This window comes from Salvelinus fontinalis, chromosome 3 (genome assembly GCF_029448725.1).
Source record: "Salvelinus fontinalis isolate EN_2023a chromosome 3, ASM2944872v1, whole genome shotgun sequence".
NCBI lineage: Eukaryota > Metazoa > Chordata > Actinopteri > Salmoniformes > Salmonidae > Salvelinus > Salvelinus fontinalis.
Window position 1 is genome coordinate 21,213,607 of NC_074667.1, and position 27,054 is coordinate 21,240,660.

Below are 27,054 nucleotides of genomic sequence, written 5' to 3' on the forward strand. Positions count from 1 at the left end.
AATACACTATTTTGCCTAGAGTGTATAAGCAGGTTATATCAAATGAAATGAAATGAAAGAGTTTTTGTCACGTGTGGACTAACAGTGAAATGGTTACTTACGGCCAGTCCCAACAATGCAGAAAGAAAAAAAATACAGAAATAATAGAAAAGTAAAGCACGTAATAATAAAAGTAATAATAGATACACAATTAGTAACGATAACTTGGCTATATACAAGGACTACCAGTGCTGAGTCAATGTGCAGGAGTACGAAGTAATTGAGGTAGATACAGTTGAAGTCGGAAGTTTACATACACCTTAGCCAAATACATTTAAACTCAGTTTTTCATAATCCCTGACTTTAATCCATGTACAAATTCCCTGTTTTAGGTCAGTTAGGATCACCACTTTATTTTAAGAATGTGAAATGTCAGAATAATAGTAGAGAGAATGATTTATTTCAGCTTTTATTTATTTCATCACATTCCCAGTTGGTCAGAAGTTTACATACACCCAATTAGTATTTGGTAGCATTGCCTTTAAATTGTTTAACTTTGGTCAAACTTTTCGGGTAGCCTTCCACAAGCTTCCCACAATAAGTCGGGTGAATTTTTGCTCATTTCTCCTGACAGAGCTGGTGTAACCAAGTCAGGTTTGTATGCCTCCTTGCTCGCACATGCTTTTCAGTTCTGCCTAAAAAATGTCTATAGGGTTGAGGTCAGGGCTTTATGATGGCCACTCCAATACCTTGACTTTGTTGTCCTTAAGCCATTTTGCCACAACTTTGGAAGTATGCTTGGGGTCATCGTCCATTTGGAAGACCCATTTGGACCAAGCTTTAACTTCCTGACTGATGTCTTGAGATGTTGCTTCAATATATCCACATAATTGTCCTACCTCATGATGCCATCTATTTTGTGAAGTGCACCAGTCCCTCCTGCAGCAAAGCACCCCCACAACAAGCTGCTGCCACCCCCGTGCTTCAGGGTTGGGATGGTGTTCTTCAGCTTGCAAGCCTCCCCCTTTTCCCTCCAAACATAACGGTGGTCATTATGGCCAAACAGTTCTATTTTTGTTTCATCAGACCAGAGAACATTTCTCCAAAAAGTACGATCTTTGTCTCCATGTGCAGTTGCAAACCGTAGTCTGGCTTTTTTTATGGTGGCTTTGGAGCAGTGGCTTCTAACTTGCTGAGCGGCCTTTCAGGTTATGTCGATATAGGACTTGTTTTACTGTGGATATAGATACTTTTGTACCTGTTTCTTCCAGCATCTTCACAAGGTTCTTTGATGTTGTTCTGGGATTGATTTACACTTTTCGCACCAAAGTACGTTAATCTCTAGGAGACAGAACGCGTCTCCTTCCTGAGCTGTATGACGACTGTGTGGTCCCATGGTGTTTATACTTGCGTGCTATTGTTTGTACAGATGAACGTGGTACCTTCAGGTGTTTGGAAATTGCTCCCAAGGATGAACCAGACTTGTGGAAGTCTACAATTTGTTTTCTGAGGTCTTGGCTGATTTCTTTTGATTTTCCCATGATGTCAAGCAAAGAGGCACTGCGTTTGAAGGTAGGCCTTGAAATACATCCACAGGTACACCTCCAATTGACTCAAATGATGTCAGTTAGCCTATCAGAAGCTTCTAAAGCCATGACATCATTTTCTGGAATTTTCCAAGCCGTTTAAAGGCACAGTCAACTTAGTGTATGTAAACTTCTGACCCAATGGAATTGTGATACAGTGAATTATAAGTGAAATAATCTGTCTGTAAACAGTTGTTGGAAAAATTACTTGTGTCATGCACAAAGTAGATGTCCTAACCGACTTGCCAAAACTATAGTTTGTTAATTAACAAGAAATCTGTGGAGTGGTTGAAAAACGAGTTTAATGACTCCAACCTAAGTGTATGTAAACTTCCCACTTCAACTGTATGTACATATAACAGATAGTAAACAGTAACAACAGCATATGTGAAAATTTGACCAAAAGGGGTCAATGCAGCTATTTCGTTAGTCTTATGGCATGAGGGTAGAAGCTGTTCAGGATCCTTTTGGTTCCAGACTTGGTTCATCATTACCGATTGATTTGCGGTAGCAGGGAGAACAGTCTATGACCTGGGTGGCTGGATTCTTTGACCATTTTTTAAAGCCTGCTTCATACATAAATCGTTACTTTATATAAGCAGGTTATAAGTGTTACTTTAAAAGGAGAAGCCTAGAAGATCTCAAAACGTACACACATTAACGACCTATAGAAACCAGCCAATAGCCTAGGGTCATTAGAATTGAAGGATCCATCCACACATCTGAAGTTGCCTACTGTCAACACCATCATAGACTCTCAGAGAAAAGCCCTTAACTAGTGAGCTCTTCTTCTCTTTTTGTGTCAACAACAGTTGTCTTTGTGTAAACAACAGTCGAGAGAGGCCCTCTTGACCAAACAAAGATGTAAATGTGAGATAAAGAGATAAAGGAAGAGCTCAACTCTGCTTGAGCTATTTTGTTAACTGAAGAATAAAGATAAAGAGAGCCAATTGAAAGCAACTCCTGCGTAATGGAACACGCACGGTCGCGCGCGGGGATCACAAACAAACTCACAAACACACACATACAAATGCACTGTACAGCACTCGGCTCGTCGGTATTGAGAACATCCTCAGGAGGAGGAACCAAGATTTTTCTATTTGCATAACATCACTTCCCTACCAGCGTCAAAGCAAACACGCTCCAGAAGGTGTAAATGACACTAATCGAGAAACGGCGCAATGTTTTGGATGAAAACGTACCCTTAGATTTGGTCGATAGCTGCCATTTCGGGTTATTCGACCATACACGAACGATTCAAGAAGTCCAAACGAAGTGCGCATTCAATTCTAAAATCTTACAGTCATCACTTTGAAGAAGATATATGCATAGACAGTGATAAAAGACGTGCTGTGACTTCAGCTTGACCATTGAGCGTTCCAGTTTCATCTGTGGAAGACGTTTTGCTCTAGAGTGTTGAACCCACTACGTGATATGGAGAGACAACACTGTTGAAATAAATACCGGCATTTTCTTTTTCCTGACCTAAACACAAATCATGGTAAGTGGATTAATAGTATCTGATTGAATGTATCATGTCATGCTGCTTTTCAAAAGTCTCATTGCCTGTTCAGAAAAAGTGTTATAGCATGTGTTCATTATGTGTGGAATTAAACGATTTTTTTGAGCACTTGAATTATCCGTGGGCCTATAGGTCAGGCTACAATGCTACAGAACACGTTTCAATTTAACTTAAAGTAGGCCTGTATGTTTTTGTTGATGTCATAGTACACCATAATAAACCAGACAAACAATACTTTACTAGAGTGAGGCAATGTGATATCAATATTAGTTTATTACATAATGTAACGACAATATGTGTTGCGCTTGTGCCTATTGTATTTTTAAACCAACAATTTATCCAATTTATCAAAAAATAAATCAGCAATTTTTTGCATTTGAGTTGATGACAACTCATGCCCTAGCCGTATCAACTGACGACTACGTAAGCCACCTGTATCCTGTTTCAGTAGCCACAAAATTTCATTTGGAACATTATTGGTAAAAATGTACGGCAGTTTTGAATCATTCTTTAATAATTATCGCCAATACCCATTTGACTTTATAGCTCAAGCGCCAGTAGCCTGCAAGCCTACCCGCTTGAAAACCAAACAAATCCACAGCTTGTAAATGTGGCTACAGTATATGAGACAGTGACTGATATTTCTTATCAGCGTTTTCCTTTCTCTTAAATGTTTGTATTTTTATTTACTCTAGTTAAATTGGAATGGAATTACAGCAAATTACTGTGCATTTAATGAAGTAGCCCATCAGACAATTGCAAAGACATTTCAATCCTATTTCCAATGAGTAGCCTATATACAGTAATCTATATTTTCCTCATTTAAAACTGAAATATATTGCACTGCAGGTTAATTAAGGCCTAACGTTACTTGACAGCCAAATATTATAATATAAAATAATAGCTATGATCTATGAATTATGATTAATATACTTCTATGCATATTGCATACAATACACATTGCGCCGTTGTACATTATATTATAGGCTATAATTAAGTTTCCAGGGAATCCAACTTTTACATGCACCCATAATCTATTACCTAACGTTGCCTTTTTACTCTATGGCAGCAATTACAGTTTAAGGCAACATAACTTGGTGTGAGTTGTCCAGTTACTGCCTAGTAAGTTTAGAAAAATATACATTTCCCAGTTAATTTCACAGTTATTCTAAATCACTTCGTTTTTGTCTGTGTGTGTGTGTGTGTGTTTGAGTAAAGTGTCTGTCTGTGTACTACGGGGAACGTTGGGGGAGTTTACCATTCTGTACTACTTTTCGTTAAAGTTCTTTGTTTTCCTTCGTGGCAGTTGAATCCTTTCAACACTTGTTCTTGGCCTAAGTACTGAAGATTACACCTAAATCACGGAGGCCCTTTCCTTGCCAGGAACCTAATTAAGTAATTTACGGGAACCACGCTAAGCATTTTTCAAAGACGGGTATTCATATTTCTCAAGGACCCCTTCATAGCTCCAATCTAAAATCGCCTCCTGTGTTTTGGTAGCCATTCCAAATACCTTTAAACACTCATAGATCATGAGAGCTTCAGTCAGAAGTAGCCATGTCTGGATCTCTCCTTCTTGCTCGCAGCACAAAAATAACAAAACCATTATTCGGTGTCTGAGAAATGCAGACAATGGTTCCATTGACATCTTGATCCACACTTAATAGTGCATGTGGCAAATGTTCAGTCATTGCTTGCATATGGATATTACATTTCTTTGACTTGTTGAGGTGATCAAATATGCATAGCTTTCCATCAGAAAAATAAGAACGCTATTACAATACCCTTATTTTATTAAAATGAATATAATCTAGTGCTGAACACTAGTAGACCTACTTAACTTAATCAGTTAACTGAAGATACAATTATTCAGCTGCTTTGGCTGAAATTGTACTCAATTGTGCCCTAATTCATATATATGCATGTGGTGTAGACCCAGGAAGTGTATTAGTTTTGTATCTAGCCGATTACAAAGTTTTGAGCAAATCCATCAGAATTTTAAACTTTTCATGTAACTGAATGGGCAGAAAGACTACAACCCACCATTTTGTAATTCAGCAAACAACCAAGTATTAAATCTAGTAAAATATGCCTTATATCAACTATTTTCCCCAATTTTATAAAAAATCTTTAACTTATCAACTCTCGTCCAAGTCAATTAGTTATCTGAAATATACTTGTGGAGCAAATATCAGCTCAACCAGTATATTTTTTGTATCAATGCTGAATATAATATATACAACTGAATATAAATGATCAGGAACTTGCTCCATATCTGAATTTCTACCCACACAAACAACATCTGGGGAAATAAAAAAAAAGTGGACCACATACCGAAGGCAGTGTGTACTGAGGTGTGTTTGATTTAACACTCTGTTTCGTATCCTAATGATATTAGGCCCCATTTTTGGAATGGCCTTCTGCTTCGCGGGACCCTCTCCCTTCATGGTTCCTATTACTTGAGTCTAATAAATAGTGAATAAGCAGGAGCCCAAAGTCCTGGATCGAGGAGAATTCCCCATCCTGTACCGCAAGGCACCCCCTCTTAAGAAAACACAAATTCATTCAAAACTCCTCTGTAGCCAAAAGTTTGTGGAATTATACATATTTTCATAGGAAGCTCTGCTCGTCCTGACTTTATCTCCACTGATTTCATTATTTCACAGCTAGCACATTTGTCTCTCACTTGGAGTCAGGGGGCTTGAATTCTGGGACTCAGCCTGTACCTGTGCAATAGAGCCACTCGGGATAAATTCAATTGAACCACTCGGGATAAATGCAATGGATTGGGACTGTCCTAAGTGTGTGCACTAAAACAGCACATGCAGATATCCTGAATAAGTCAAAAGATTGTGTTTTCAAAGGGACTAGTGAACTGCACTTTATTTGCAAAATCAATCTGTCAACCAGAATATAGTATTCTCTTCTATTCACTGTTCATCAAATGCAAATAGGGTTCTCAATAATCAAAATGATTTAAATTACAGCAGCATCTCACCGTTTTGGTTGTTAACCCTCAACCCAGATGTCTTAATATTTATTTAGTAGTTCGTACTGTATTTATATTCTGTTCACTGGGGACAGCTAATGGCCATAAAAGCAGCAAGCTTAATGTAACATACAGCTGTTTTGGTCACATTCACTTATCAATTTATTTCCTCCAAAAACAAATTTTAAATCACGAGGCAGGTTTAATGCAACTCAGTCAAAGCATTGAACTGAACTGTGTGTAAAACTTCCATCAACAATACGCCTCTGGATTTAAGCCTTCGGTCCATAGGCTGCAAACAAAGAACTCTGACCACAATGTCCGTCTGTGGAACAGTGATTTTAGATTTCACAATGAACAATTAGAACAAGAACAGCGTTTGAGATAAAACGTTGAAGGACATTGTTTCTTGGGTTTTAAATATAACTAATCCTATTCTAATTGTAAAATCAAATGATTGTTCTCCTTTAACAAACCTAACTTCCATCTGTTGATTTAAAACCTTAGTAACACTTTACTTAAAGCTTGCAATTATATTGCCTGATGATGCAGAAATAACGCGTTATAAGACCTATCATAAGCATACGACCCCCTTTATAATGTCTCATAATAATCTCATAGTTATCAACACCTCATACCTCCGTGTCTCACTGTCTCTTTGCAGTGACCATTTACCCAATAACCCCTACACTGGCCATTTCATTTAGGCTTTAGAAAGAGAGAGGCGAATGCAATACGGGTTCACTGTAATCCTTGATTACCACGAGCAATGGGATCTATTGTGTTGGATGAATATGGGGAGTGTGAGGAGGGAACACTGAGTGAATGTGGTGAAATGAGGAAGGGAGATTTGAAGGAGAGGGTGGGTCTCATTGGCTCTGCTTGAGCAGTTTGTGGAGAAGCTTCCATATCCCCCCCCCCCCCCCCCCCCACACACACATATGCGTGCAGAAACATACACGCACACACACCCACACCCACAACAAGCACACACATACCCACACATCACACGCATAAGGAATACACACACACAATTCCTCACACTACTACAGAACACCTTGGGAGGCCTTCACATTCTAACTCTGACAGACCCGGAGAGAGGACACACACACACACACACACACACACACACACACACACACACACACACACACCATGCTGTTGTTTTCAACCTGTTCACACCTGTTGCTTTACTCGTTCACAATTTCCACTAGAGCCTAGCTCCAGATTTGAGGATATTCACATATTCTGCTCTGTATCGGGAATTCTGACCTAGCTAACATACATCATACATTATTCGTTTTTATACAGTAGCTGTATCATTGACACCTGTGTTATAACATCCAGTTGCACTGGGCTGTTTACCATGGGAAAAAACACATTCAGATCTTAAGTTTAAACTGATGAGTTTCCCCTACAGAGAATCATTTAGCTGTTACTCCTAATGTGGTGAAATGGCAAGTTCTGTCACGTCAAGTAAACTACAGGTAAATCATTCAGCCAGGCACTAGCTAATGTTGCCACGTCTTTGGGTAATGGCTGTATGCTTCGCTCCAGTGTGTGTGTGTGTTTGTGTGTGTGCTGGTGAGCTCTGGACAGCTGCTGGCAACTAGGGCGGGCGTTGTCGTTGACTGTGTAGACAGAGGGGAAAGGGTGGAGGGCAGCGCTTTTTGTCCAAATGACTAATAAAGAGGCCTGCTCAGTCTGTGTGTGTGTTCCTAGGTGCCTGCCTGCCTCCCTGCTTTTTGCATGCATGTATGCCTGACTGTGTGTGCCTGCGCGTGTGCCTGCGCGTGTGCCTGTGTCTGTGTGCCTACCCCCTCTCCCATCAGTGAACCAGATGTTTTACCTGAGAGCAGACCACCATCTGACTGGGGTCACCCACCGCTCTGGCCCACACCTCGTTTTTAAGGGGGCGTCCGGTAGGTCTGCCAGCTGTCCCTCTCCCTGACCCTTGTTCCGGGGCACTGATTCTGGGCAAGAGTTGGTGGGGGGTGGGGGGTCGGTGATGGTAGCGGTGGAGGTGGAAGGGGCTGTTTTAGGACGGGGTATATTAGGGGTGGATAGATAGCAAGAGAGTGGGGGGGGGATAAGGACAGACAGAGAGAGAGAGAGAGAGAGAGAGAGAGAGAGAGAGAGAGAGAGGGAATGAGACAGAGATAAAAGAGGGAGAGAGATCCATGGTAGCTTGATTGAATGAAAGGCGGCTCGATTACGCGGGGTAGGGGGGTGCAGACCCCCGTGCAGCTGGCATAAAAGCAGGCTTGTTGGTTGGAGTCCGCCAAGTGGAAAGGAAAAGGCCACCAAGTCTCTCAGCTAGTGTTACACACGCACACACACATACACAAATGGCAACAGGTACGAGAGGGAGGGACCTTTTATGAGCTCAAAGCCACTTAATTGCCATTTTCTCTTTTCTTTTGAATGTTAAATTGGATTTTATTGGTTAATTTGTTGTTTTTGATGGACAATGGAGCATAGCAGCAGCTTGTTTGAGTTGAGAACGTTTGTCACATTTATCCCTGGGTTCATTATTTAAACCTTTTCTTCGATTATTTCAATGAATACTTTCAGTATTATTGGCCATTTCATATGATTTGTTATGCTTTTATTTAGATGTTTCTTCCACTTAGGAATCTTTGTCATTCTTGCAACTATCAGCATAGGCATAGTCAGTTTGATAGTACATTACTGAGGCAAATTCAAGCTCGGAAATGAACTTAAAACTCTCTCACCTCACACATAGCCTGACTTGGCTTGCCTTGCTCCACTCAGCTGTATCCGTGGACATGTGGAGCAGGTTTTCCAAAAACAGGAGATGATTTTGAGCCATAAAGGTGGCCTATAAGTATTTATTTGCTTGTCCCGATCATATGGTTCAATCAATGAACACATGAATCAATAAACACATCCCATTAACATTATTGTCAATAACACTTTCATCTTTCTGAATGTCCTTCCCCACACCAACAGCGATGGTTGTCTCATAGCAGACTTGCTAATTATACTAGAAAAGATTATCTGACCATCTGACTTTTGACAGAATCAACTTTTTTAAAGATTGTTCACCTCTTAAAAGAGAATTTCAATGACTGGCAAAAAAAATAAATGTACAGCATTCACAATGATTCAAGTTATTTTGAATTGAATTCCAGAAGCAGGGATTAGGACTGGGGAAACTAGGATACATATCTAGGTACAGATCTAGAATAAGCTTTCCCTCCCAAATTCCAAAAATTAACCATTAGTGGGGAAGCACAAAAATTAGGGGCTCTGTTCTAGTGTGTGTTTGTGTGTGTTCAGTGTTCTAGTGTTAATGAAATCCCTGGGCTCTGAGGTCATCCCTGTGTAAGAGTCTTCTCTCTCAGGAGCCCATTACTGGACTCTAATCGCCCCTCACATCTGCTCACAGTCTCAGACACAGACATGCGCAGGCATGCACACACACAAGCACACACACACACACACAAGTGTGGCAGGCAGCCTTATTTACGAGCCATGCGGTTCAAAGGCTGCAGACGGGGTGAAGCCGCAGGCCCTGTGTGCTCTGAGTGGGGACAAGTCCAGTGAGCATGTGTGTGTGTGTGTGTGTGTGTGTGTGTCAGTTCCTTGGATATAATATATAGAATTACATTTGAGTGTCCATGTGGAAAGTTGCCTGTGTGAATAATAATGGTAATTTTCTATTCTGTTCTATTGTGTTCTATTATATTCTATTCTATTGTGTTCTATTCGATTCTATCGTGTTCTACTGTACTCTACTTATTCTACTCTAGTCTGTATGTGGGTTGTCTATGCAGAGCCTGAGAGGATTGTTGGGGTATGACAGTTTTGTGTTGTGTTTATATGACTCCCTTAGCAATGGCATACCCAATACAGTGACTTGACTGTACACTTTGTAAACTCTCTGTGATTATGTTGTCTCAGCTGAACATTACCTTATTGCTTGTGCGCGCCTCTCTAGTTAATGTCAAAATAAGTATTGATGCCCAATTACTCCCAAATGTACTGTAGACAACCTAGATGATGCACACTTGACTTATTACAGTACATATTTTCAGATAGGCTGATCTCTTTGTACTATTCTTTACTGTTCTTAGTGTTTTTTCTATCTAATTGCTCTGTAGTTCTGTGCCAAAGGGCAAACACAAGGTCATAGAGGTTATTACTGGCAGATGGCACTCACGTCCAGAACGGAGTCTGTTTAGCCATGGCAGGGCTACAATACTGAAGTCTTGTTCAGGGGCCTTTGTTGAAGAGAGAGCGGGGGTCTGTCTGTGTGAGACAGTGTATTCAGTACCCCCAGGCAGTCGGTGGTGCAGAATTTAGGGTTCCAGGTGGAGGTCCATATGGTGTCATTAAGAGGTATTCGGTCACCTTCTCCACCTTGTAATGCATGTCACATGGAGCCATTATGCTGCAGGGAGAGGTCAGCTCATTTAGAGGTCATTGCCATTGTGCGACTTGCCTGCCATCCATCACACTGGCACACACGTACAGACACACGTGCACACACACACTAATCCACTAATGCATTCATGCATGGATGGATGCACGAAAGGACACGAATACACACACATTTTTTCAGACTAGACTAGATGCATATTTTCGTATAGTACCTTAGGATATACTGTACATGCACATTTTTAAAGCAAAAGTAACCACACTTTCATTTATTCAGGCAATGAACCGTTCCGAAGGACAATTTAGAAATATCTTCCATTGTCATTCCAAACGTCAGAGAGAGATAGATATACTGTATGTATGATGCAACACGTCATTCAATGCACCAGAATCCGATATCCGTGAAAAAAAGCCAGCTCTTGCAAAAATGAAGTCGGAAGGTGAACCAAGGCCGACCGAGGCCAACGGGGCCGTGGCCCTGTTGAGGTTTGTTTTATCTTCGGTTTCAATTGGAACCGTCCAGATCTCCTCGTGTTCCCATGCCCTTTTGCTCCGCTGCTGGGCTCCTCTGGACTCTACCAGGAAGCACCCTGCACATCACAGGGATGAGAGGGGAAGTCAGGGGGCTTGGACAGGGCTGTCACCGTTTACTTTCCCATGTTCAATTCCCCACTAGCATGGTCAGTCTGCTATGTAGTGCGTACTGCTTAGTATTATATCCTCTTTGTACAACCGTGAGTCAACAAGTGTGTTTTCCTTGTACTGTGTGGCGGGATTACTTTTTACGCTTACGAATCAGCTGACTGGAAGAGGTCAGATTTGGGCATGATGATTCACTGCTAAGGCTTCTAGTCATTGTTTCTGGTTATTATTTGATCCCTAATGTTTATCTGGCGTTTACTGAGAATAGAATGGTATATAATAGAATGGTAATGACTCACTATGACATAATAATGACTTAGGTTACTCTGTTTTAGGATTAAATTCAAACAAGCACCGTTATGAATCATTTTATGCAAGTAGTTTGGCTCAAATAATGTATACTTTTTTAAAGTAAGCACCAAAAAGTACTCATAGTTACCAAATACTTTCTCCGAAAATACAGAGAAGATACCAGGTGAAATGGAGTTGTAAACTAAAGTGTCACCTTTCTTACAGTATATGCTTCAAAGTGTCTATCCAGCCTCGCGGCTTCCCTGTCCAGTGACATCAGTCTACTATATATCTACATGCAGTGTCTTAACAAAGTATTTATACCCCTTGTCTTATTACGCATTTGTGAACCGTTTCAGGTCACTACTTCACAGGAGAGCCGTTTGAACTTAAAAAAAATAAAATCTAAATGTTTTTTTTAGCAGAAATGCCTTCTCGAACATGTGAACTTTCATGTGCCTTAATAACAAACTTGTATGCCATTTGTAAATACGAATAAAATTGTTAAATTACGAGCCAAGTTGGTTTAGCCACAGAAAAAGTCAGCAAACTTCCCGCTAGCCATGATTGGCTGAGATAATGAGTGGGCTGGACATGCCGAGAGATGAGTTTGGATTGGTCTGCCTATTTGAGCTAGTCAGTTTGTCTACGTAATCCTGTCTAACGTGGCTTTTATTTTTTTAAATCGCATAGTGAAACTGCATAAGCGTTGCTCTCCACTTTCTGGAGGACCGAGTTTTGAAATCAGTGGAATTTGAGTATGATAGCTAAGGAGATGGAGAAAACACCTGTCTCTGGATTACATCTTCAAACTAAGGGCAACCATTGCATCCGACAAGAGACGCGTCCATCCATGATGTATACGGGTAAGATAGTCTAGCTAGCTAAATTTTCAGATATTACACATTTCAAATTTTGACAGAAAGTGGTTTCATTTCCAGTTAAAGTGTACTGTTAGCGAGCTAACATTAGCTGGCTGGCTCGCTAGCTAACGTTACGTGTATGATGTCATTATTCGTATCCCAGGGACATTGCTTGGCTAGTTAAAGCGTAGTGTTAGCTAGCTAACATTGAACCTGGTTGGTTAGCTACCTGCAGATGAGTTGGGATTATGGTTAATTGTTTAGCTAGCTAGCTACATGTCTTAACAAAATCAATAGAATGTCACTGCAACAACTGTTGATAGACGTACTAGCTGGTAAATTTGCCCTGGCTATCTACTCCGATTTCAGACCACGGGTAAGATAGTCTAGCTAGCTACATTTTCAGATATTACACATTTCTAATTTTGACAGAAAGTGGTTTCTAAAAATGTGTTTTTGCTTCATCATTATGGGGTATTGTGTGTAGATTGATGAGGGGGAAAAAACTATTTCATCCATTTTAGAATAAGGCTGTAACGTAACAAAATGTGGAAAAAGTCAAGGGGTCTGAATACTTTCCGAATGCACTGTATATATACTTTTTTCACCCATCCCTACCCTGATTGGAGTAAATTAACAGACAACAATACTTACAGCTATTTTCGCTTACATATACAGCACATGTAGTTAAATAACTATACATATAATCCTAATTTCCTTTTTCACCCGTAGCGGCCAATCCACCATTCATTTTGATCTTAACTCCAACCCTCCAATAGATTAACCCGTCTTTCCCAATATAATGCCATTTTGTTATTTCCTTCTGCAATGCGTCCCTTGTCACGCCCTGACCTGAGATATCTCTGTTTTCTTTATATTTTGGTTAGGTCAGGGTGTGACTAGGGTGAATTACGCTAGTTAGTTTTTGTATTGTCTCGGGGTTTTGTATTGTCTCGGGTTTTTGTATGTCTAGGGTTTTGTAGGTCTAGGTATTTGTATGTTTATGGTGGCCTGATATGGTTCCCAATCAGAGGCAGCTGCCGGGAATTTCTACCGATATTCCCCTAAAAATAAATACTTTACCGAAGACTATAATGATATTTCCCAATGACTGATCATGGTTTTTCAGATCCCTTAACAATACAGTTTGCAGGTCTGAACCCTGATATTATAACATAACAACCATTCCTGGACCTGACTCCAAAAGCGAGATACCGATGGACAGTACCAGAAAAGATGCTCTGTTGATTATTTTTCCTTGTGGCAAAGGCTGCACAAGGCTGTTTCCTGTAAACAATTATTTTTGTAGCAAGTCTTTTAGATAATATCTAAAATTGGAACAAATGGATTGTTGTGTCAATTTCTTTTATTTTTTATATCAGTTCATAGACCAGATGCCAAGGTATTGGGACATCAAAGACCTGTTCCCAACTATCTTGAATTTTATATGGCATTGCTGTCAGACCTTCTACATATGATTTTTAATGGGTGACTAATTCTGTCATTTCTTCTTTAAATAATTGTCTCTTCCAATGTTGTGGCAGTGTCACGATGAGTTGTTTATAATATTGTATTTAGCGTACACCTCCATACACGGTTGTTAGTTGCTTGTGTGACGTAATTTTACTGTCCTTGTTTACAATGTCGTTCATAAATATTATCCCCTTCTGGTAAAGTTTTTCCAAGAAAATTTGTTTTTTCTCTATCAGTAAATTGGAGTTTAGCCATATTATTTGCTGTAATATTAGAGCTGCCTTTTCTGGAGGATGAAATTAAAATTGTATCAAACTGACTTTAAACAGCGATCCATTATCAATCCCCTGAAAATGTAAGGTTTTAATCTGCAAAACGGCTAAGAACCCACTCTTAAACATAGGATGGGACTCTTTTAATAGCTTGCTAGAAAACCAGTTTTGATTTAGATACAATTTCAGAACAATGGAGCCTTTAAGAGAGAGGTTTAATGCCTTAATATTTAATAGTTTAACCAGTAAATATGCTTTTTTAATGTTACCTGGTTTGCCATTCCAAATAAAGTGAAATATTTTTTTCTCGCATTATTTGAAAAAGGATTCTCCAGGAGTCGGTAGAGCCATGAATAAATATGTAAACTGCGATATCACTAGAGAACGAATCAGGTAATTTCCCCGTAAATGGATAGGAGTAAGTGTTTCCCTCTCCACGGTTTCAAGATTCTATCTAAACTCAGAGTAAAAAAAAGAAACGTCAGTTTTTCAGGACCCTGTCTTCCAAAGATAATTCGTAAAAATGTAAATAGCTTCAAAGATCTTCATTGTAAAGGGGTTAAACACTGTTTCCCATGCTTGTTCAATGAACCATAAACAATTAATGAACATGCACCTGTGGAACGGTCGTTAAGACACTAACAGCTTACAAACGGTAGGCAATTAAGGTCACAGTTATGAAAACTTAGGACACTAAAGAGGCCTTTCTACTGACTCTGAAAAACACCAAAAGAAAGATACCCGGGGTCCCTGCTCATCTGCGTGAACGTGCCTTTGGCATGCTGCAAGGAGGTACGAGGACTGCAGATGTGACCAAGGCAATAAATTGCAATGTCCGTACTGTGAGACGCCTAAGATAGGGAGACAGGATGGACAGCTGATCGTCCTCGCAGTGGCAGACCACGTGAAACAACACTTGCACAGGATCGGTACATCCGAACATCACACCTGCGGGACAGGTACAGGATGGCAACAACAACTGCCCGAGTTACACCAGGAATGCACAATCCCTCCATCAGTGCTCAGACTGTCCACAATAGGCTGAGAGAGGCTGTTGTAAGGTAGGTCCTCACCAGACATCACCGGCAACAACGTCACCTATGGGCTCTAACCCACCGTCGCTGGACCAGACAGGACTGGTCGGTGGTGATGACTCGGATTCGCGTTTATCGTCAAAGGAATGAGCGTTACACCAAGGCCTGTACTCTGGAGCGGGATCGATTTGGAGGTGGAGGGTCCGTCATGGGGCTGTGTGTCACAGCATCATCGGACTGAGCTTGTTGTCATTGCAGGCAATCTCAACGCTGTGCATTACAGGGAAGACATCCTCCTCCCTCATGTGGTACCCTTCCTGCAGGCTCATCCTGACATGACCCTCCAGCATGACAATGCCACCAGCCATACTGCTCATTCTGTGCGTGATTTCCTGCAAGACAGGAATGTCAGTGTTCTGCCATGGCCAGCGAAGAGCCCGGATCTCAATCTCATTGAGCACGTCTGGGACCTGTTGTATCGGAGGGTGAGGGCTAGGGCCATTCCCCCCAGAACTTGCAGGTGCCTTGGTGGAAGAGTGGGGTAACATCTCACAGCAAGAACTAGCAAATCTGGTGCAGTCCATGAGGAGGAGATGCACTGCAGTACTTAATGCAGCTGGTGGCCACAACAGATACTGACTGTTACTTTTGATTTTGACTCCCCTTTGTTCAGGGACACATTATTACATTTCTGTTAGGCACATGTCTGTGGAACTTCTTCAGTTTATGTCGTCTCAGTTGTTGAATCTTGTTATGTTCATACAAATATTTACACATTTTAAGTTTGCTGAAAATAAACGCTGTTGACAGTGAGAGGACGTTCTTTTTTTGCTGAGTTTAATTGCTACGTTTTCTATCAAAGTAAAACTTTGCAAGATCGCTCAACATATCCCTTGTCCGGGATATATATACCAAGCACATTGATTTCATCATCCGCCCATTTAAATCGGGGGACCATAAGGCAATTGAAAGTTTGATTTCAAGTTTGTATCTTTTAGAGACCCTATCCATAATATAGTATATTTATCATAGTTGGGTTTTAGTCCGGAGAAACTGGATAAATGATCCAGGTCCTCAATGAGGCCCTTCAAGGTTGAAGATGAAGAGAAAACTTGAATCATCGGTGTACATTGATACATAAATGTTTAGCTCCTTACGTTATCATTGCATTTTTAAAGCTAACAGTTCAATGGCCATAATGCATAGGTATGGTGACAGAGGGCAATCTTGTTTTACTCCTCTTGACAATTCAAAGTTCTCAGAGAATGAACAGTTATTTATTATTTTACATAAAGGATTGTTGTACATGAGGTATACCCATCTAATGAGAGATTCTCCAAAGAAGTAAAAAATCCAGGCACTTATAAACAGATTCTAGATGTACTGTATCAAAGGATTTCTCAAAATCTGCTATAAATATTATACCTGGTTTCCCTGCATTCTCAAATTTTATAGTAGTTGTCTAAAGTTGTCTCCAATATATCTTCCTTTTAAGAATCCCATCTGATCGTGATGAGTGATGTCCGGTACGATCTTTTTTATTCTTTGAGCAATACATTTTTCCAATATTTATTTTCTTTGTATTTCCTCCCTGGCCCCTCTTTTTGTGTGTCCAACAGTTTGCCATTTATATATGAGTAATTAAAACATGATAATAATGGCTCTTTCACTATTTCATCAAAAGTTTGATATATTTCTATTGGAATGCCATCGAGACCAGGTGTTTTTCCCCGTCTGAAAGGAGTCAATCCAACCATGGTTCGTCATGTGTAATAAGGCCTTCACAAGATTTTGTTTGTGTCGCAGATAGTTTAACGATGTTTTTCTGGGGAGAAAGATATCACAAAACCCATCGTCAAGTGAGGAACTTTGTTTATGAGATAAGAAATTGTTTTGGTCGCGTTTCTATATTGAAGGTTTAGGGATGTTTTGGGATAATTTGCTCCGTTGAATTTTTTTTTTTTTTTTAACTCAATCATTCCTGAATAAGTTCCTCAAACTCCTCTTGTTCTGTGTCTAGATTATTCAGTTATTCACCATTCATGTTTAATGTTAGATTTTATGTTTCTGTTTTAAGTCTTTTCTCTGTTGACCGATATCGTTTTTGTTTTTATGATGAAAATTGAAGTGAATGGCTTCTAAAGGCTGATGTGGGTCCGCTGAACCTGTATTATGCAAGAAAAAGTCTTATGAATTTAGTTTTTGTTAAGAAAGTAGTGTCAGTCAATAAACCCTGGTAAAATGTCCAATATACCCATCCTTGTGAAAAGTCTGTCATAACTATATGGAGGGATATAAGTTGATGATTGATCACATTTGAACAATATCCCAGAAAATAATCAATCCGACTAGCTTGATTATGCCTCCTCCAAGTATATCTTACGAGATCCGGGTTTTAAACCTCCAAATATCCGTCAATTCCAACGTATCCATAATATTTGTAATCTCTTTGAGGGCCAGAGGGTGATATTTGGTAGTAGGGTAACATGGGGTAAGACAACCCTCCCTAAGACCAATGTCTAATTGCTGACATAAAAAAGCTTAGTTTGGAAAGAACAATTGTAGCTGAATGATGGCCATGCTTAGGGTAACGAACTATAAAGGAAAATAAAATGGCTACAGTTAACAGATTTGTAGTTATTTAATAAAATATTTTTTTTAGGAAAGGGGCATTTTGCCCAGATTACCAGGGTAAGGTTAATCCCACGCCAGTTAAATTTGAGCATAGCTCGTTAGCCCACCTCTGACACTGCTCGCACCGTTTCCAGTCCCCACGGTAACAGAGAAGAGCTCGTAACAGAACAAGCATTCTGCATCCCCTTCTTTTAGGGTGTTTGTTGTGGTTTTGGAACCTGGAACAACCTTTTTCAGTGGCGTCACAGCTTTCTTCAGTATCACAGGTTTCTTTCTCCCTTTGCTTTCTTCCTTCTCTCTTATTTGTTTGCCTTGTTCTCCAGAAACCTCTTGTGGGGTGAGGCTGTTAGGACTGTAGCCGACTCAGCCTTTCTTTTCCTAGGCCTCACGTCCTGTATCCTTGGCCTGGGGGACAACTCCAAGATGACCTCTGCCACCGTTTGTTGTTGTAGAACTGGTACTTTAAACAAAATCAAACAAACAAACTAACAAATAAACAACAACAAGAACTCATGCATATTGGTTTAATAAACGAGTATTTCTAATCCCTCTATATGCTACTATATATTTCCTAAAATGAATGCTGATGTTTTTTATTACCAACATTCGGAGCAAGGTCACTGAAGACCTGTGGGTGCCGGGCAGGCTGTGGGATGGAGGTTGTGGCGGAGGTTGATGTTGTTGGCAGAGGTTGTGGCGGAGGTTGTGGCAGGGGTAGAGGTCATTTTGGGTGTGAAGCCAACAGCTCGAGCCAGACTGGTTGCTTGCGGGATATGGATGGATACTTCTGGGTGCCTCTTCATAAAAGTGTAAAACCAGGCTATGCCTGCCAACCGCCTTTCTTTATTGAATGTGTTGTGGATTCCAAACAACACATTCAAAGGTATGTTTTCGGACATCCCAAGATGTAGTCCGAAAAGGGCTCGTCCATTTTTGGGATATGACACACCAGATCACATTCGAAAGAGACAGTGGGGACTGGTAACCCACCCAAATGGCTGTGGCCTGGGGTTTTGAGTTGCTTCTCTCAGTATTGGGTGGCACATTTAAAGCATGGGCAGCTGCCTTAATGTCCTGCCCATTTCATTGTCAAATAGACGGACTTTTCATCTAACATCTCTTGAGAGACCTGAAAATAGCTGTGCAGCGACCCTTCCCATCCAACCTGACAGACCTTGAGAGAATCTGCAGAGAAAAAAGGGAGAAACTCCCCAAATACTGTTGTTCTGAGCTTGTACCCAAGAAGACTCAAGACTGTAATCGCTGCCATATGTGCTTCAACAGGTACTGAGGTACTGAGTACTGAGGCTAATTGAGAGAATGCCAAGAGTGTGCAAATCTGTCATCAGGGCAAAGGATGGCTACTTTAAATTATCTCAAATATAAAATACATGATTCCATATGTGTTATTTCATTGTTTTGATGTCTTCACTATTATTTTACAATGTAGAAAATAGTAAAATATTAAGAAAAACCCTTGAATGAGTAGGTGTGTCCAAACTTTCAACTGGTACTGTATATATATATACAGTTGAAGTCGTACGTTTACATACACCTTAGCCAAATACATTTAACTCCGTTTTTCACAATTCCTGAGATTTAATTATAGTAAAAATCCCTTTCTTAGGTCAGTTAGGATCACCACTTAATTTTAAGAATGTGAAATGTCAGTGTTATAGTAGAGAATTATTTATTTCAGCTTTAATTTATTTCATCACATTCCCAGTGGGTCAGAAGTTTACATACACTCAATTAGTATTTGGTAGCATTGCCTTTAAATTATTTAACTTGGGTCAAACGTTTTGGGTAGCCTTCCACAAGCTTTCACAATAAGTTGAATGAATTTTGGCCCATTCTTCCTGACAGAGCTGGTGTAACTGAGTCAGATTTGTAGGCCTCCTTGCTCGCACACGCTTTTTCAGTTCTGCCCACAAACTTTCTATAGGATTGAGGTCAGTGCTTTGTGATGGCCACTCCAATACCTTGACTTTGTTGTCCTTAAACTATTTTGCCACAACTTTGGAAGTATGCTTGTGGTCATTGTTCACTTGGAAGACCCATTTGCGACCAAGCTTTAACTTCCTGACTGATGTCTTGAGATGTTGCTTCAATATATCCACATAATTTTCCTCCCTCATGATGCCATCTATTTTGTGAAGTGCACCAGTCCCTCCTGTAGCAAAGAACCCGCACAACATGGTGCTACCACCCTCGTGCTTCACGGTTGGGATTGTGTTCTTCGGCTTGCAAGCATCCCCTTTTTCCTCCAAACATAGCAATGGTCATTATGGCCAAACAGTTCTATTTTTGTTTCATCCGACCAGAGGACATTTTCTCCAAAAAGTACGATCTTTGTCCCCATGTGCAGTTGCAAACCGTAGTCTGGCTTTTTTATGGCGGTTTTGGAGCAGTGGCTTCTTCCTTGCTGAGCGGCCTTTCAGGTTATGTCGATATAGGACTTGTTTTACTGTGGATATAGATACTTTTGTACCTGTTTCCTCCAGCATCTTCACAAGGTCCTTTTCTGTTGTTCTGGGATTGATTTACACTTTTCACACCAAAGTACGTTCATCTCTAGGAGACAGAATGCATCTCCTTCCTGAGCGGTATGACAGCTGCGTGGTCCCATGGTGTTCATACTTGCGTGTTATTGTTTGCACAGATGAACGTGGTACCTTCAGGCATTTAGAAATTGCTTCCAAGGATAATTTTCTGGAATTTTACAAGCTGTTTAAAGGCACAGACAACTTAGTGTATGTAAACTTCTGACCCACTGGAATTGTAATACATTGAATTTTAAGTGAAATAATCTGTCTGTAAACAATTGTTGGAAAAAATACTTGTGTCATGCACAAAGTAGATGTCCAAACCGACTTGCCAAAACTATATAGTTTGTTAGCCAGACATTTGTGGAGTGGTTGAAAAACGAGTTTTAATTTCTCCAACCTAAGTGTATGTAAACTTCTGGCTTCAACTGTATGCAAAAACAAATTATTTTAAAACATTCCCAGACTTGAACAGTATAGCATATTTTTGTTTATATCTTCATCAGATCTTGTATTATATAATTACATTTTCTCATTTTTAAAGACTATCCCAGACATGGATAGTGAAGGGTGTTCCTTTATTCATTCCTTTTATGGGAACTTTCTATTTTTTAAAACAGTAGTTTTGGTGTACAGGAACATTTGGTAATATACATTTTATCGACTACGAGAGCTACTATTGACCATACATCACCCCGGCTCCCTAACACATTTACGGTCTTACCGTGTTTATGTTTTCCTTTCGGTCATTAACGCAGGCACATAAGTGTTTTTTTGAGTCCTTTGCCCTCTCCACAGTAGGAATACTATGATTTACTATGAAAACAGCCTGTACTGCAATGACTCACGACATCGTGTTTGGAGAAGCTGGGAGGTCGGCTGCGTCAGCTGGAGTTGCCAAAACATATGATTCATCATTATGTGCAATGTATTTTTCGGGGCTAATGTGCTAACGTGAAAAGCGTTAGCCTCTGTAGATGTAAAGTAGACCCTACACAGACTTTTTTGGGGTCAAGTCTGCTGTTCAATATTGTGCGTCACAACCTATGTAACTCCAATCCTCTTTCAAATGTTCTAGTTATAACAATTTTTGCTTTCTCTTTCTACGTGATGAGATGTCTTAATTTTGCTTTTTTCCATTCTCTCTCTCTCTCGCGTGTGCACGCCCTCTCTCTATCTCTCTTTACCCTCCCTCCTCTTTCTCTCATCCCCTGGGGCCCTATCTCGTTCTGCTGTGCAGTTGCTAATATCCCTCTTGTCCCTATCTGTCTTGCCTCTCCTCTGTCTCTGTCAGTCTTATGTCGGTGATGAGGCCACAGTAAGCAGTAGTTTTCTGCATGGCCAGATTGAGGTCCCCTAAAGGCACTTATAAACTGGGTGGTTCGAGCCCTGAATGCTGATTGACTGATAGTTATGGTGTATCAGACCGTATACCACAGGTATGACAAAACATGTATTTTTACTGTGCTAATTACGTTGGTAACCAGTTAATAATAGCAATAAGTTACCTCGCAGGTTTGGGCTGAGGCGAGTGTCCAGGCGTTGTGTCATGTCCGCGTTGCGTCGTGCCTAAGAACAGCCCTTAGCTTTGGTATATTGGCTGTATACCACACCTCCTTGGGCCTTATTGCTTAAATAGACGACTGTCAACATCAGGGGAGTGGAAAGAGCTGTTGCTTTTTGTCCTCAACCATGACGAACCCCCTTACTCGCTCTTACTTTCAACCGTTCTTTCACTCTCAACCTTACTCTCTCTTTCTCTCTTACTCTCTTCCTATATACAGTGGGGAGAGCAAGTATTTGACACGCTGCCAATTTTGCAGGTTTTCCTACTTACAAAGCATGTAGAGGTCTGTAATTTTTATCATATGTACACTTCAACTGCGAGAGAACGAATCTAAAACAAAAATCCAGAAAATCACATTGTATGATTTTTAAATAATTAATTTGCATTTTATTGCATGACAAGCATTTGATACATCAGAAAAGCATAACTTAATATTTGGTACAGAAACCTTTGTTTGCAATTACAGAGATCATACGTTTCCTGTAGTTCTTGACCAGGTTTGCACACACTGCAGCAGGGATTTTGGCCCACTCCTCCATACAGACCTTCTCCAGATCCTTCAGGTTTCGGGGCTGTCACTGGGCAATACGGACTTTCAGCTCCCTCCAAAGATGTTCTATTGGGTTCAGGTCTGGAGACTGGCTAGGCCACTCCAGGACCTTGAGATGCTTCTTACGGAGCCACTCCTTAGTTGCCCTGGCTGTGTGTTTTGTTGGCCAAGATCTCGCGATACATGGCCCCATCCATCCTCCCCTCAATACGGTGCAGTCGTCCTGTCCCCTTTGCAGAAAAGCAACTCCAAAGAATGAAAAATCATACAATGTGATTTTCTGGATTTTTGTTTTAGATTCCGTCTCTCACAGTTGAAGTGTACCTATGATAAAAAAATTGCAGACCTCTACATGCTTTGTAAGTAGGAAAACTTGCAAAATCGGCAGTGTATCAAATAATTGTTCTCCCCACTGTATATACACATCTCACTCGCTCTTACTCTTCATTTTTTGTCTTTCTTACTGTCAACCTTCCTCTCGCTCACCGTCAGTTATTCTCAGTTAATATCTTAACTTAATTGCCACAAACAGGTTGAACAGTTGTACGGGCTATGTACCGACATGGATATGTGTCTACATTGAAATTCCACTGTATCCACGTATGTAACTGCTATGTAAATAAACCGTTTTCAAGCCACTTATTGAAAAGGGTGTCTGAAACTTACGTGAAAAAGTGATAATTCTTATATTATATTTACAGTTACATAATATGTCAAATCAAGCAGGGAAAGAGTCATGACTGAAAACACATTGGAGGTACTCTGTCGGGAGGATAGCACTACATCACATTTTTAAGTTAGGTCATTCAATCTTCTTGAGCTGCAAGATGAGAGCATGTTCAAGTTGTTACGCAGTGAGGTTCTGGCCGCAGTCCAAACACTTAAAAGACACACCCTATCCCCTCAGCCCTCAAATTAAGTGGACACTTTTGATGATGTATCATGACGTCTGACGAGTATACACTTGCAGGACAAGGGGCGAGGGAGGAAGGAATGATTTTTAAATGGCCCGGAAATTCAGCTACCAGCATTCACCACCGGTAGCTTGTGGGTGCTTTATATGCGCTATAGTCAATTATGATTGCATGTATACTTATATTAACTATATAATTATTAATATACGCCTACTGTATAATAGCTAGCAAATTAATTAGCTAACTAATGTTAGTCTGCCTAGCTGGAACTTGTTTAAAAATGTTTAATTCATACAATTTCCAAAAGATAACCAATCAAAAACATATTTACGAGACGTGTTTGTGCCGTCATGTGCATTAGTAGCACAATTTCTAACTTATTTGCATTCGTTTTTTCTTACACTTGTATGTTGACTTCTCCATTGATGTTGTTTTTAAGTTTTGGCGGACTTTTCTTAGCGGGAATACAATCATCACGAATTGAATTATGGGTCGTTTCAGGCCACTGATTGAACATAATTGTACACTCGCAAACGCGACTAAAAGCGGGGACTGAGGGGCTTACGTTTTAAACTTCCCATGCTTGGCTATTCATTTGGACGGCCCTTCAAGATGGTGACGGGGATTCCCCCAAGGTCATAAGGCGAGGGTAAGTGAACCGCAGTCTCTATTTCTTTCAGACAGTAATTACATGAATCCAAACCCTTCCTCACTATGTTTTTTTATTTATTTTTTCTTACCAAGGAAACCTGGACACAGGTTTTGATTGAAAACAGTGCTTAGAAACACACTTAGGAAATCTATTCCTTTTTTAATCGTTTTGATTTAAGCGCTTGTAGGGTTACACATTTTAGGGAATATTCAGAGGTGGAAACGTTCCGTGGGAATTAACGGAAATATATGGGAATTCATGGGAATATATGGGAATTAACGAAAATATATGCAATTAATATTAATACGATTTAAATGTAGATGTTTTTTGCATTGGATATATTTACCATAACATATGGTAAACCTTTTACCTTATCATAATTAGACATAATTAATAGAAAAAATATATATATATTCCAATAGAAAAAAAATATATATATTTAGTTATGAATGTTGCTTTAAATAAATGAGTTGACTCTTTACATGGGATAATTTCACTGAACAACAAAATAAATGGAATATTGAATGATCCTCAATGATCCATTGCATCTCCCAAAAACGTTTTCAACATACATCTGTAAAATGATAGTCTAGAAACTAAAGCTTTGGTTGTCATCCTCTCAGGCTTCCATGTCTTCTCTCTGGACCTCCTCAATGTCCACCTCTTGAACATCAGACTCTGAGGCCTCATCTTCACTGTCACTTTCCAACCATGTTGAGGATGGCTCGTTGTCAGGCTCAAAAAGCCTCAAATTTTCCAAACAAGGACCAGTTTCACTCTGAGGCGGCTGATGTTGGTGGGATTTGGAGGATGACGGAGGCAACCGGGGAAAGAGCCTCAGATCCACAAAGGCCCTTCCACCAGGTGGCTGATGAGATATGTTGGCACGAATGCCATATAGCATCTCCATTACAAAGCCCTTGTTTAGAAGTGTACTTCGCCAGACTGCCAAGAACATTGCCCTCATCCAGGCCAAGGTGGCGAGACATGGTAGTGATGACACCATAAGCCTTGTTGATCTCTGCACGAGACAGGATGCTCTTGCCAGCATACTTGGGGTCCAACATGTACGCTGCGGCGTGTATGGGCTTCATGCGTTTTGATCTATTTCAGAACTGCAGTTTCCTCTGCTTGGAGCAACAGTGAAGTAGGCAGGGCAGTACGGATTTCTTCTCTACCATCTGTAAGCCGAGTCCGAAAATCAGACAGGATGGCATTGTCTCCCTCAATCCGTGCAATGGCTACTGCTATAGATTTCAGGAGTTTCAGGCTGCTTACCACTCTTTCCCAACATACATCATCCAGGAGGATCCTCTTGATGGGGCTTTCCATATCGGCAGACTGTGATATGGCCATTTCTTGGAGAGACCACTTCCCCTCCAGGAGACTGTCAAACATGATGACAACACCACCCAAACGGGTGTTGCTGGAAAGCTTCAATTCTTATCACTTTGCTTGGTGAGGTAGATTGCTGCTATAACTTGATGACCCTTCACATACCTAACCATTTCCTTGGCTCTCTTGTAGAGTGTATCCATTGTATTCAGTGCCATGATATCCTTGAGGAGCAGATTCAATGCATGAGCAGAACAGCCAATGGGTGTGATGTGAGGGTAGGACTCCTCCACTTTAGACCAAGCAGCCTTCATGTTCGCAGCATTGTCTGTCACCAGTGCAAATACCTTCTGTGGTCCAAGGTCATTGATGACTGCCTTCAGCTCATCTGCAATGTAGAGACCGGTGTGTCTGTTGTCCCTCGTGTCTGTGCTCTTGTAGAATACTGGTTGAGGGGTAGAGATTATGTAATTAATTATTCCTTGCCCAGGAACATTCGACCACCCATCATAGATTATTGCAATAGAGTCTGCTTTCTCTATGATTTGCTTGACCTTCACTTGAACTCTGTTGAACTCTGCATCCAGCAAATGAGTAGATAAAGCATGTCTGGTTGGAGGGGTGTTTGCTGGGCAAAGAACATTCAGAAATCTCTTCCAATACATATTGCCTGTGAGCATCCGAGGTGAACCAGTTGCATACACAGCTTGAGCAAGACATTCATCAATTTATCTGACTACGTTCCTCCATTGAGTCAAAAAAAACTTCTGATTCCAGGAGGACCATGAGCTGTTGCTATCAATAAGGTGTCTGATTCATAATTTTCACCTGGAATAGAAGTAGAGGGCCTTATGTCAGATGTTGCTTGTTGTGAGCGTTGAGGGAACTTGATGCACCTGGCCAGATGATTCTGCATCTTTGTTGCATTCTTCACATGTGATTTGGCACAGTATTTGCAAATGTACACAGCTTTTCCTTCTACATTTTAGCTACAGTGAAATGTCTCCACACATCAGATAATGCCCGTGGCATTTTCCTGTAAAGATTAGAAAAAAATAAGTAAAAACAAAAATCAAATACAATTCCATGTACAGATAAATAGTTAAGCAGTTAGATAAACAACTCCTTTGTAAGATAAATGTTTTAAAATGAAACATGTATGGAAACAGGTGAATTAACACTCATCAGTTAGCAGGCTCAAACAAGCTAAAACCTACATGGTAGCAAAAACTAACTAGCAGAAATTAACAAGTTAGAAATGATTTAAACACACTTTGCTGTAGGCCACTATTTACTAGTTAACAAAAAATCATATATGTCATAAAATATATTTACCCCACCCAGTATTGTAATCAAAACTGCCAGAAAGCATGTAGTCCTTGGCTCAGACAGTGTAGTAGTGTGGGCTCAATAGCGTCTCATTAGTACGCAATATCTTGAGAATCAGCTGTACATGTGATGGAAGAGTGCACTGCACATGTGATGGATGAATGCACTGTGCATGCAGAGGGTTGCAATTTCATTGAATTGGGGATAGTTTAACCAAAATATGCCACAATACCTAGAATTGCCTTATGTGTATCCCACAAAAAAGTTAATTTTTTGACGAATTTAAGGAAAATTCCATAAATTCCCGGGCTTAACTTCCCATGGAAGATTTCCGAAAATTTCCTGGAAATTTACCCAGAAAGTTGACAACCCTTTGCAACCCTAAGCGCTTGTCAGTAGTTGGTATTCAGACTTACCTTATGTAGGCCCGTGATGTGCTCTGCAGGTATGGTTCCCTTGCGCACACTGAATA

The 27,054-nt window shown here is 40.4% G+C and overlaps 1 protein-coding gene across 1 annotated transcript in view; it reads left to right on the forward strand.

Moving 5' to 3' along the window:
* Positions 1-2,621: 2,621 nt before the first annotated feature.
* The window catches only part of LOC129840844 (eyes absent homolog 2-like), a 55,026-nt gene continuing 30,593 nt past the window's right edge, over positions 2,622-27,054 (forward strand). The window contains exon 1 of the mRNA XM_055908928.1: positions 2,622-3,066. The gene's annotated coding sequence lies outside the window, so the exon portion shown is untranslated. The remainder of the gene's footprint in view (positions 3,067-27,054) is intronic.